The sequence below is a fragment of the Miscanthus floridulus genome, chromosome 5 (assembly GCF_019320115.1).
Source record: "Miscanthus floridulus cultivar M001 chromosome 5, ASM1932011v1, whole genome shotgun sequence".
NCBI lineage: Eukaryota > Viridiplantae > Streptophyta > Magnoliopsida > Poales > Poaceae > Miscanthus > Miscanthus floridulus.
Window position 1 is genome coordinate 116,799,448 of NC_089584.1, and position 11,836 is coordinate 116,811,283.

Sequence of the window (11,836 nt, forward strand, 5' to 3'; positions counted from 1 at the left end):
CATGGCGACGACGAGCTCGGCCACGTGGGCGCGGCAGTGGCGGCCCCAAACTAGGCTGGTAGCGGCACAGAGGTACAGAGGACAGGTGCGAACACAACGGTGATGCGATGACGCCGACAGTTGCTGCGTCGCGGCGCAGGGTGGGTCGACAGTGCGACAGCGCGGTAGGGCCAGCAGCAGCACCGCATGGCTGCACAAGCAGCAGCAGCGGCTCCATGCGCTAGAGGCCAGTGGTGGCCAGGCCACATCGAGGTCAGAGCAGCCGGATACACGCGGCAGCGCGCGTGCACACGCAGAGCGAGCAGGCGTGGCGACATCGCGCCCCCGAGGCGTGGTGACCGCGCTCACCCAGTGAACTAGCCCGAGAACGTGCTGTGCATGAAATTTAAAGCATCTATAACAACTAAATGGTTGCTTCTAGACCTAAGCCATCTTCATCATGCTTAAGTTGGCATATGAGGCTACCAACCCGAGCTAAAACATAACACATTTTCTTAACCTGATTTCGCAAAATAAATTACCAAACATGGCATTGTCTAGCCGTCTATACACTTAAAAATCTTCTAAGTCTATGAGCTGAATTTGATTCCAAGTTGTATTTCCAAGCTATTAGAAATGCTAGCTAGGAATGTTATTTTTCTACAGCAAGTATTTCATTACCATCTACAAAGTTCATATTCCAAACTTTATTTAAGCGCTACATGTATGTTCTATAGTGTTTTTGTTCAATAAAAATTAGTTTTAAACCCTACTTGATATACATGAGCTATTGAATCGACTTTCATTTAACATTTTTATTTATCATTTTAGGTTACAAGAAATTGATCTACACACTCCGCCACATGCATTATCACATAAACATGATGCTCATGACATGGTTTAGTAATTTGTTTAGGGCATAACACCGAGGGTGTTACAACCCACAGCCCACCGACGCAGGCGAAATCGATCTGCTCGGTCTCGCGCCCGCCGCTGCTCGTGCGTGGTGAGGACAGACAAGGAGGCGAGATGGACGTGAGGTTCCCCCACTCGCAGGCCGAGGTCGCCAAGGTGAAGCTCATGCAGTTCGGCGTCCTCGGGCCCGACGAGATCGTAATGCCCTGCCCCTTGTCCGCTCATCCCCTCTGCTTGAATTGATTTTTCGAATTCGAGCTGGATGGATGATTTGAGGGATTGGAGGGGCTGTTAGTAAAATTTTGGCAGGTCCATAACTCCATATATAGCCAATGCCATATTGGTGTGGTTATTATGAACTTGACTGGCAATAATGTGTTTGGTTTAGTCATGTTTCATTGCAACTGCAAGTTTGAACTGGAAAGCACAGATAACTACTAGATTTGTTGGGTTATGGCTACTCGCTAAAATGCACCGTTGATGTTACATGGTGATTAAGTGAGCAATTCCTCTACTTAATGCAAAGATAACGATTAACATGAAACATTGCAACTGCAAGTTTGAACCGGAAAGCACAGATAACTAGATTTGTTGGGTTATCCTCACTCCTGTACAGCTGAAACGCACCACTGAGATGAACTTATCAGCCTGGCTTATCAACCATGGTACAGTGTTTTTCTCTCACAACAAATCAACGAACATTACTTTTCAGCCAGGCATATCAGCGAAGCGAACAGGGCCAATGTTACATGATGATTGAGTAATTCCTCGACTTAATGCAAAGATAACAATTAAGATGATGAAGGATGATGGGTTTAATAGTTTGCCATGTTGGGTTGGTTTGTGCTGCTTCATTAAAAGAAATGTTGGCACATCTGCATTGTCTGAACAACAAAATTCAGGTCATGTAATTTAATGGTGAATATACTCTCTGTGCTGGGCAGAGACAAATGTCGGTGGCGCAAATAGAATATGCAGAGACTATGGAGAAGGGGAAGCCAAAGGCTGGTGGGCTTAGTGACCCTCGAATGGGGACTGTCGACCACAAAATCAAGTGCCAGACATGCATGGCGGGGATGGCAGAGTGCCCAGGCCACTTTGGTCACCTTGAGCTTGCCAAGCCCATGTTCCACATTGGGTTTATGAAGACAGTACTGTCCATTATGCGATGTGTCTGCTTCAATTGCTCCAAGATCCTCGTGGATGAGGTACCCCTGGGTTCTGTTACTGTGCAGAATGTTTGTGTGCACTTGCTTGTGTGCCTGTATGGCTATAGTGAAAGGAGTTCTGATTTTAAATCAAAGCATATTTGATATAGATCATAGGAGCCTTCTGTATTCTGACCATTATATTAATGAATGAATTGTCCTTCTCTTTGTACTGCATCAAGCTATGCTCATGGTTTGCTCTTGTCCGCAGGAGGCATGTTTAACAAATACTTGTAAGCATGGTATCACACTCCAAAAATTGTAAACAAAAACTTGTTTGCATGTGCAGGCAGACTTTTCTGAAAACTAATGTAAGATTCATGAAGCTTAGAAACTCGTGCTGTAGTGTATATTTTGGGTGATATTACCACCCTAGCAAAAACATATTTGTGTTCTGTATAAAACGATCAGGGTAATTAAACCTGACCATGAGCCAACTTTGGAGCTTTTCACAAAGTTCTGATTTAGCTGTTGTCACATGTTTAGCCACTATACTAAATATCATGTTTTTTCAAAGGTTATTTGACATTAACATCCATCTTGCAGGATAATACCAAGTTCAAGCAGGCTCTGAAAATCAGAAACCCAAAGAATAGATTAAAGAGAATATACGATGCTTGCAAGACCAATAAGGTCTGTGGTGAGGGTGATGACCTTGATGTCCAGCAGCAGCAAGATACTGATGAGCATGTAAAGAGAAGAGGTGGCTGTGGTGCTCAGCAGCCAATTATTACAGTTGATGGTATGAAGATGCTTGTGGAATTCAAAGCACCAAAGAAGAAAAATGATGATCGAGAGCAACTCTCTGAGTCAGTGGAACTGAAGTAGATTCTCTCTGTTGAGAGGGTATTTATATGATCTATGTTTATTTAACAATTTAACAAGTTGTTCTAAGGAAGTTATTGTAACCATGCGGTTTGCTTACATGGCTTGTTTGACCAGGTCCTTAACGTTCTCAAGCGTATATCTGACGAGGACTGTCTTCTGTTGGGCTTACATCCCAAATTGGCCCGTCCAGATTGGATGATACTCCAGGTTCTTCCAATTCCTCCACCCCCTGTTAGACCTTCTGTCATGATGGGCACTTCTTCCAAAAGTGAGGTGAGCCTACTACTACTATTACAGTAATTATGTTTTGACTTGTTTGCATGGATGGATTGGAATGCTCAGCTCACTGTTATTCTTCTTGGTCTTTCATCTGTTTCTGCAGGATGATTTGACTCATCAATTAGCTATGATAATTTGGCATAATGAGAACTTGAGGAGGCAAGAGAGAAACGGAGCTCCAGCTCACATTATAGAGGAGTTTGCTCAGTTGTTGCAATTTCACATTGCTACATACTTTGATAATGAACTTCCTGGCCAACCCAGGGTGAGTAGTCTAGAAAGATGTCTTGCATGTCACCTATAGATACAAGTCTAAATTATCCTTTCTGTTTGTTTTTAAATGCTCAGGCCACACAATGTTCTGGAAGGCCAATTAAATCAATTTGCAGCAGGCTAAAAGCAAAAGAAGGCCGAGTTAGAGAAAACTTGATGGGGAAGCGAGTTGATTTCTCAGCCCGTACTGTTATCACACCAGATGCAAATATTAACATTGATGAATTGGGTGTGCCATGGAGTATTGCTTTGAACCTGACATATCCAGAAACTGTCATTCCATATAACATTGAGAGGTAAACCAGTTTACTGAAACATGTTATGGAAATGTTCTTTTGCTAAGCTTACAACTAACTCCAATGATCTCAGGTTAAAGGAAGTTGTACTAAATGGGCCTCATCCTCCCTCAAGGAAGATAGGTGCAAAGTACATTATCAGGGAAGATGGTCAGAGGCTTGATCTTCGTTATGTGAAGAAAAGCAGTGATCAGCATTTGGAGCTTGGTTACAAGGTGAGCATTGTATTCATTGTAACTGTAGCGGTAATGCTTTTTATAATCTCATCAGAAAATTTCTTTACTATTTTTGTGCCTCTGGTCTGTGGTATCCTCAGGTGGAGAGGCACCTCAATGATGGAGATTTTGTTCTTTTCAATCGGCAGCCAAGTCTTCACAAAATGTCTATCATGGGGCATCGAATCAAAATTATGCCCTACTCAACTTTCCGATTGAATTTGTCTGTCACATCACCATATAACGCTGATTTTGATGGGGATGAAATGAATATGCATGATCCCCAGTCTTTTGAGACTAGAGCAGAAGTTCTAGAATTAATGATGGTGCCAAAATGTATTGTGTCTCCACAATCAAATAAGCATGTGATGGGTATTGTCCAAGACACGCTGCTTGGATGTCGCAAAATCACCAAAAGGGACACTCTCATTTTTTTTTGAAAGATCCAAACGAACCGGCTTTAGTTAATAATAAGTGGAGAAGAAAACATCCAAGTTTACATGCGCGAGCGGCGCCCCCCACCACAGCCTAAGCTGCGTGGGGTTTGTTTACCTAGCTAATTACTCACTAATGACTTGAACGACCGTTGCTGGCCTGAAGGCCTTGCATCCTGCTAGGGACCATTGCTGCGCAGTGTCTTTTATCTCCGTGACCGCTGCTTGCGCCGTCTTCCAGCATCCCCTAAAGATGACAGCATTTCTCCGGTTCTAGATGATCCAAAGCGTCAGTATTACCAGACTTTTTCCGCTTTCCCCCTGAAGGGACACTCTCATTGAAAAGGTGAATAAAGATAGACTTTACTTACCTTTTTCAATAGTGTTTTATGTTACGTTTTGTATCTCAACGTTATGAAATTTATTCCAGGACATATTTATGAACATATTGATGTGGTGGGAAGACTTTGATGGAAGGATTCCTGCTCCTGCCATTCTCAAACTAAGGCCTATTTAGACTGGGAAACAAGTTTTCAACTTAATTATCCCAAGGCAAATAAATTTAATTCGGTTTTGTTCCTGGCATTCCGGCGAAGAGAAAGGATTTGTTACTCCCAGTGATACTATGGTCAGGATAGAAAAGGGAGAGTTTCTATCTGGCACACTTTGCAAAAAGACTCTTGGAACAGGCTCTGGGAGTCTGATTCATGTTATTTGGTATTTTTTTTGAATTTCAACGGGGGGAGGTGTTCCCCACCTGATTTATATATTGGCCCAAAAACCGGCCCGTTATATAGTTATACAAGGTGTTCCCCACCTGATTTATATAGTTATTTGGTAATTATGCTTCCATTAGCGTTCTGATTTAGAAGTTGCATCACAATTTAGTAATTTCTTTTTTCTCATTTCTTTGATCCAGTTTCATTTTAACTTGTTCTTTGAAGGGAAGAGGTTGGTCCAGATGCTGCACGCAAGTTCTTAGGTTATACACAGTGGCTTGTCAACTACTGGCTTCTTCAAAATGGTTTCAGTATTGGAATTGGAGATATGATTGCAGATGCAGACTCAATGAAAAGCAATAATCGAGCAATTTCTAGTGCTAAGGATAGTGTGATGAAACTTATTAAACAAGCACGCGACAAGAAATTGGAAGCTGAGCCAGGACGCACCATGATGGAGTCATTTGAAAATAAAGTAAATGAGGTAATTGTTTGTGTCTTTGATTATGGATTGCCTTTTATTTTATATATAGGTCTTCCAATCAAACAAGAAAACTATCACTATCAGTTGAGTTGTTTAACATCAAGTCCACTCTCTTTTTATTCTAGGTTCTCAACATGGCTGGTAATATGGCTGGAAGCAGTGCGCAGAAGAGCTTGTCTGACAGCAACAATTTGAAGGCTATGGTCACTGCAGGCTCAAAAGGCACTTTCATTATCATTTCGCAAATGACTGCTTGTGTTGGACAGCAAAATATTGAGGGCAAGTGGATCCCAATTGGTTTCAGTAGTCAAACATTGCCACATTTCACGAAAAATGACTATGGTCCTGAAAGTAGTGGATTTGTGGAGAACTCTTACCTTCAGGGTCTAACAACGCAAGAATTTTTCTTTCATGCTATGGGTGGTAGAGAAGGACTGATTGATACGGCTGTGAAGACTTCAGAGACTGGGTATATCCAACGGAGGCTTATGAAAGCTATGGAGGACATCACGGTGAAGTATGATGGCACTGTAAGAAATTCCTTGGGAGATGTCATTCAGTTTCTATATGGGGAAGATGGTATGGATGCTGTTTGGATTGAAGAATAGAATTTGTACTCTTTGAAGATGAAAAAGGATGAGTTTGATACTGTATTCTGATATGAACTGGATGATGAGAATTGGAGGCCTAACTACTTGTTGCCTACCCATTTTGATGATTTGAAGACCATCAGTGAATTCAGAAGTGTGTTAGAGGCGGAGGTTCATAAGCTAGAAGCTGACAGGTTCCAGCTTGGGACTGAGATTGCTACAAATGGTAATCATACATGGCCTTTGCCTATCAACCTCAAGCGGCTAATCTGGAATGCCCAGAAGACATTCAAGATTGACATCAGAACATGTTCTGTCATGCACCCAATAGAAATTGTGGAAGCGATAGATAAGCTGCAAGAAAGACTGAAAGTTCTGCCTGGTGATGATGCTATAAGCATTGAGGCTCAGAAGAGTGCCACCTTATTCTTTAATATCCATCTTCATGCCACATTTGCTAGCAAGAGGGTCTTGAAGGAATATAGGCTTACAAGGGAAGCATTTGAGTGGATTATCGATGAGATTGTTTGGAGGTTTTCACAGTCTTTGGTGGCCCCTAGTGAAATGATTGGATGTGTTGCTGCGCAGTCCATTGGGGAACCAGCAACTCAAATGACTCTGAATACCTTCCATTTTGCTTGTGTCAGTGCCAAGAATGTTACCCTTGGAGTTCCTAGATTGAGAGAGATCATTAACGTCGCCAAGAAGATAAAAACTCCATCGTTGTCTGTTTACCTAAAGCCTGGGGTGAACAAGATGAAAGAATTGGCTAAGAGTGTCCAATGTGCTTTAGAGTACACCACACTGCGCAGTGTGACTCATGCCACTGAAGTATGGTATGATCCTGATCCTATGGGAACCATCATTGAAGAGGATTTGGAATTTGTCCGGTCATATTATGAAATGCCTGATGAGGATATTGACCCGGATAAGATTTCTCCTTGGCTGCTGCGTATTGAGCTTAATCGTGAGATGATAGTTGATAAGAAGTTGAGCATGGCTGATATTGCCAATAAGATCAATCATGAATTTGATGGCAACTTATCATGCATATTCAGTGATGACAATGCAGATAAACTTATTCTTCGCCTACGCATCATAAATGATGAAGCTTCAAGAGGAGAAATACTAGATGAGTCTGCTGAGGATGAAGTTTTCCTCAAGAAGATAGAGAGTAACATGTTGGTAGAGATGTCTCTTCGAGGCATTTCGGATATTAACAAGGTGTTTATAAAAGAGGTGAAAGTTAACAAATTTGATGTGAACGATGGTTTCAAAGAACATAAGGAATGGATGCTTGATACAGAAGGTGTTAATATCTTGGCTATCATGTGTCATGAGGATGTTGATGCTACAAGAACAACAAGTAACCATTTGACTGAAGTGATTGAGGTTCTTGGAATTAAGGTTGTTCGTCGAGCTCTCTTTGATGAACTTTGGGCAGTCATATTTTTTGATGGATCCTATGTAAATTATAGGCATCTGGCTGTTCTTTGCGATACAATGACATACAGAGGTCATCTGATGGCTATTACAAGGCATGGTATCAATCGCAATGACACTGGACCTCTTATGAGATGTTCTTTTGAAGAAACTATGGATATCTTGCTCGATGCTACTGTACATGCCGAATCTGACTACTTGAGTGGTGTCACTGAGAACATTATGCTTGGCCAGCTTGCTCCTATTGGTACTGGAGGCTGTGCACTATTTCTAAATGACCAGATGCTGCAGCAGGCCATTGAACTTCAACTCCCAAGCTATGTGGATGGTCTGGACTTTAGCATCACACCAGCACCTTCACCTCTCTCTGGGTCGCCATATCTTGAAGGATTGATGTCCCCGAGTCATCTCCTGAGTACAGATTTCAGGCATTCCCCCATTGATACATATGCTTCATTTTCGCCATATGTCAAAGATATGTCATTGTCACCTGTTCCTTCACATGGTGGTTACTCGCAATCGTTGTTGTCAGGGGGATACAATCCCAGGTCGGAAAGGTACATGGATGTATCACCGATATATACTCCATACAATGCTGCATCACCAATTAATGCTTCTACTTCAACACCATATAGTCTAGTAAGTCCAGTTTACTCAGTCACAACTCCAGTTTACACACCCATAAGTCTAGTTTACTCTCCTATGTCAAGATATAACCCTTCTTCTCCAAGTTATAGTCCCACTTCGCCTGCATACAGCCCCACATCACCATCGTATAGCCCAACCTCACCATTCTATAGCCCTACTTCTCCATCATACAGTCCTTCGTCACCCTCATACAGCCCAACATCACCTACATACAGTCCTACATCACCAGGTTATAGCCCTACATCACCTGGTTATAGCCCGACCTCACCAATTTACAGCCAAACATCGCCAAACTACAGCCCGACTTCACCAAGCTTCAATCTTTCGTCTGCTGAGTACAATTCTTCCAACACTTACTCTCCAACCGGACCAAGGATGACTCTAGACGGCCAGACTCCTCCAGACTACAAGTACTAACAATGTTGGCCCACTGGATCACCGGCACGGGTGAGTCGACCTCTCACCACTGTTGCCGACCACGACAAGCGTTGTCCGACCACACACTGTGGCTAGAAGAAGGGAGGGAGAACAGAGCATACACACACAGCAGAAACACCAGCATTGGCCAGAGTTCTACAAAGGAGATGGCAAACGTGAACTCACTCTCTTTACTGAGTTGCAGTGGCAAACTATATATACAACTCTATCCATCTAGTCCTAGTACACCTGCTTTGCTGCTACAGTGACTAGATGTGACAGCAGGGCTGACTTTGGCGCCTGCCTCTACTGCGGCTATAGTACGGCAGGTGAGCCGTTCGGCGCCTGCCCCTGCTCAGCAGGGAGCCTTTTCGACGCCACCTTCCCCTACCGTGTGTTCACACGGGGATGCAGCAGATTATCTAACAAACAATTCTACAGAGTTGCAAATTTATCCTTGACAACTGATAGTGGCAATCTGTGTTCTAATATTTATGTATTGATTGCTTGTATTACTGGTTTAAATTTCAGTCCAACTTCGCCGACTTACTCATAGACTTCACCATCATATTCATTACCAAGTCTGTCATACAGCCCAACCAGGTGAGCCCTATTCAGGCTTCATCATCTGTATCAAGCATCTTCACATTTGTGTCCCAGAACAGTGTTCCATTTCACCCGTATGTCCACTCCTTAAGTTTTGTGGATTTTTTAATGGATTGACTAACTTGTGTAGGCCAATTGATGACTCTGGAAGACCTAGCCCAGATTATAGTCCAACATCTCCAAATTTCAGGTAAACTGACATGGCATCAGGAATACATTACCTGCCTGTCAGGCATCATTAATCACATATTTTTCATTTAACATTGTGCACAACCCTAGCAGAAGTGACTCCCCCACTGCGGCTAACTACTCCCCATCCTCCGCTGGCCAATCCATTGACAAGGACGGCGAGATCAGCCAGTGAAAAGACGAGAAAAGATCGATGATGGCTGCAGAGGAAGAAATGAATCCATTGCAATATTCCATTTCTTTCTGCTTTTGTACAGTTGAGCGCATGATTTAGACGAATGGCTGGTTCTGAACTCTTGTAGCAAATGTAAATGATCAAACGGTGTCTTGCAGGAATTCCAAATTTTAATGGCTAAACTGTGTCTGTAAGTGATTTGAAGTAAATATGGCCTTGTGGAAAGCTATATTATCTAGAAATGCGTCTAAAATTCACTGGGAAATATCTGTTACATATATATGCCTTTTTCTGCTTTCATTGTATATTTATTTAGATACCATAATGAGAAAAATAAAATCACCGCATAACACCACAACTTCCTGACAATAATCAGAGTTCATATGTTTCGAAGAGCTTCACAAGCAGAGAATTGCTGAATTGAATGTCAGAAAACTCTATTAGGTCAGTACCAATTTCAGATGAATTATTTATATTTTGTTATTATGGTATATTATCCTAGAATACAATATGTGTTCATTATTTCCCTCCATTATATCATTCTTCTACTCCATAGAATTCAACAGTTTGCATCTTTGCACTCTGCAGGAGTCCTCTAACTGATGGATCAACATGGGCACCTGGCAGGTAAGGGAAACAAATACCCCATCTCACAATTGAACAGATATTCAAGCTTATATCCTGCATTGCCCCAATTTGTATTCGGAAGATCATAATTTGGTACACCTGGAAAATGGATGTGAGCTTAGAAATAGGGCAAATACTTTTTAAGCCTAAATGTAAAATTAGGACTGTTTCAACTGTATCATGTGCTAAATTGAGTTGTAACATATGAATGGACTCTTGCTTTGTAACTGAATGACAGAGCTCCTGGCTTTCCATTTTAACCTTTTCTTTCATGTGTTAACGACTCCTGGCGTTGTGTTCAAAATTTAACCCTTGCTGTTGGGCTACAATTACATGCAATGTTGATATGACATTTTAGTTTACATATGTTGTTGGGTTGAATGCGAGGATCCTGGAACTCTACAAGAGAAGGTTAGTGGTCTACATACGCATATCTGCAGCAAAATGATGCAGACTCAGAAATTTCGAACTGTGAATTTGCATGAATAAAAAAATATGCATGGCTAAACATATGCAGGATGGATGCCCTGCTGCGGAGAAAAGGCTAAGGTGGATCGGACAGTGAAGGAGAAGCTTGTCACTAAGGAGAATGTGAGGCAGTACCAGCTCGAGTTGCTTGAGAAACAAGGAGTAGGAACGCAATTGATTGCTTTCTATGATAATGGATATTTCATTCATGTCATATTATCTAGGTGAAGAATGACAGCACTGGATATGATGGCATTCGTGCTTCAATAAAGGAAGCAAAAGGATTTAAAGACAAGCCAAATCTTAGTCCAATTGGTTAGAGTTCCCCGGCGGCACTCCTCAGGTCCTGGGTTCGACACCCTGTGGGAGCGAATTTCAGGCTAATGTTAAAAAAATGCCACCGTGTAAGGGTGGGGTGGGGGTTCGGGTGTTTTCTCGGCCTGGTGAGAAGGTCTTCTTCTTATTTGGAATGCTATGGAGGCAGTCTTAACCGCTTCAAGTCGAGTTTTATCAAGGTAACACAGATTGGTAATAATATTTATTTATTAGTTTACTAGGTAGCGTGCCCGAGCGTTGCTACGGGACATTTAAACTTTTGTACTAAAACACATGGATCGCACGATAAGATAACAATACTTTGAAATTAAACAGCATAATGCCCGTGTTAACGCTACGACAACATATAACCAGACAAATCAAATAACTAAAAGGCATATATGTCTAAGTTATTAAGCATCACTGAGATATCTAACATAAGTATAGGACTTGAGTTGACCCAAGAGAATACAACATCAGCTGCTATTTGGTTCTAGAATTTAAATGACAATTGAAGTAGACAGTGCAATTATTTACACCAAAATTTGAAAAGAAGAACACGGGAACTCGAAGCTTTCAAGATTACGTCAATCAAGGAATCGATTGCATAAAGATTGATATCAGCTGATTCAGATGTGACACTAGAATCGGCTCTCTTCGAATGACGTCAGCAGATAACAACAATGAGCTACGGTTGGCGTCAGAAAATACATATCGGATTCAACAAA

General features: G+C 41.9%; 1 pseudogene; it reads left to right on the top strand.

Moving 5' to 3' along the window:
• The first annotated feature begins 1,008 nt into the window (after positions 1–1,008).
• On the top strand, positions 1,009–9,698 carry LOC136453207 (DNA-directed RNA polymerase II subunit RPB1-like; annotated as a pseudogene).
• The last annotated feature ends 2,138 nt before the right edge of the window (positions 9,699–11,836 follow it).